The sequence below is a fragment of the Elephantulus edwardii genome, unplaced genomic scaffold (genome assembly GCF_000299155.1).
Source record: "Elephantulus edwardii isolate Elephantulus edwardi_28Jun2011 unplaced genomic scaffold, EleEdw1.0 scaffold00102, whole genome shotgun sequence".
Classification (NCBI taxonomy): domain Eukaryota; kingdom Metazoa; phylum Chordata; class Mammalia; order Macroscelidea; family Macroscelididae; genus Elephantulus; species Elephantulus edwardii.
The window spans coordinates 10,926,450-10,928,581 of NW_006399852.1; positions in this window are offsets into that span (position 1 = coordinate 10,926,450).

Consider the following 2,132-nt stretch of genomic DNA (forward strand, 5'->3'; position numbering starts at 1 on the left):
TTAAAACTAATAAAATTTAATAATAATTAAAAAATATCAGGAAGAAAAAAATTCTAAATAGTGTGCATTTCAAAGAGAGAGATGCCTTCTGTTAATTCCGTGACTTCTTCTTTCTGACCATACAGCATACGTTTTGCCATGGGACCTTCATTATGCCAATCTCTTTTCTAGTGTCTGCCGTTTGCCTGAAAATTCTATGAGGACAAGAACCATGGCTTCTAGGGATACACAGGATTGTTGTTTATGGAATAAATAATTCAATAAATGAGTGGGAAACCAAATTCATTGGGAATATTTCATAAGAAAAGCTTAATGCTATTTTTGTCAGCAAATGGAATATATTCCCCAGTAATGGAATTAAAGGAAAATTTAAAAGAATATCATACAACAAAGTTTTGCCCCTTTATGGAAATGTGTGGCTTTTATTTCAGCACACAAAAAAATATTGTATTTTCTAGAGAAAGAAAGCATGCCCTGGCCTCCAAAATTAATCTGGTGGAACATGGGTGTACAAAGGCCTCCGAAGCCATCAATTTTAGTCTTACTCTAAAGGAATAAACAGTTTTCGGTGCCAAAGTAAATTAGGACAATGCTCTGAGTGAAAGAATACTCTTTTTTTTTTTTTTAAAAATATGGAACGCTTCACGAATTTGCGTGTCATCCTTGCGCAGGGGCCATGCGAAAGAATACTCTTGAGCTGCATAGGAAAGATTTTGATTTTGTTGCCAAATTTAGAGCAAGGACCTTCATTTTAAGTGTGAAAGCATTCATTTTATCATTGTTGTCTAAGGCCTTGATGGGCTGACCTGGAACTCTTCTGCGATGTTACTGTATTAGGCCAGCTCAGAGAGTGAGGAATCAGGGTGGTTCAACAGAGGACACTTTCTTCAGTTTGTCACAGTTCCTTGATAGAATGACCGATTGAATGCAAGTGACTCAAGCGACACTTTTTAAAGAACATTGACTTGGATTCAGACTCGCAGGATTAAAAAAAAAAAAAAACCCTAGCTTCAGCATTTATTCTGAGACTAGAGACACATTTCTTAAGCTTGTGGGGGCCTTGTCTTCTGTAAATGGGGTGATATGAGTACCTACCTCATAAACCATTAAATGAGAAAACATACACAGATTGCTTTAAGACCATGACTTGGAAAAAATGGGTTTTTTTCTTTTCTGTAATGATTATTTCGAATTATGCAATTATATCTAGCTCACCCCTCTCCAATAATGTTTTTCAGTAGTAACCTCAAATTTGAAGTCTCCTCTCTGTGGAAATCAGGGAACTCTGATAACCTAGTGGCAAAGAGCTGCACTACCAACCTGAAGGTACATGGTTCAAATCATCCTCTGCTCCACAGGAGAAAGATCGATAGTCTCTTCTCGTGCAATTTACTGTCTCTGAAAACTGGCTGGACGGTCATCTATGAATCCGTTCTGACTTGACAACTCCTAACAACTAAAACTATATGTCACATGGCAGGAGATTGCCCATCCTTCTCCCACAGGGAAATCAAAGTAACTTTTAAAAGACAAGCTCTGTTGTGATGTGCCTGCTCTCTGTTCTAACTCAAAGCAGCTCTGCATCAAAACCCTGCCTTTCCCAGCACATCATCACGGCCATCGTCACACCTCTCTGTCATCCCATGTTCTTTAAAGTTCCCCTCTTTTCCGCGGACCTTCTCTTTATCAAGCATGGGGCCCGTCCCCTTGTGTCTGAAGTGCGTGAGATGAAGGCAAGCCATCCTCAGTGCTAAAGAGGATTCTGGTTGCATTTCTTTCAAAACAGTCTTCCTAGACTGTCTCTCACATCTTACAAAGTAACAACAGTGCCACTGTTGTAAAACGGGACTGACATAGGGATTGAGGAAAAGATGGGATAAATTATGTACACTGCATTGAAACAGATGAGAGAGAGAACTGTTTAAAACATATTATGATTTATTATGGTGGTCATGACATGAATCCAGAACAGAGGCTGCACAGTGGAGTGGACTTGAGGCAAGGGATTGTAAGAATTTTTCTACTTTTCATACAGAAGAACGTACTGGAGGAGAGGGATGGACAGGGAGAAAAGTGCAACAATGAATGAATGGAAATCCAAAAATCTCTGTCAATTTTCATTTAAATTATTA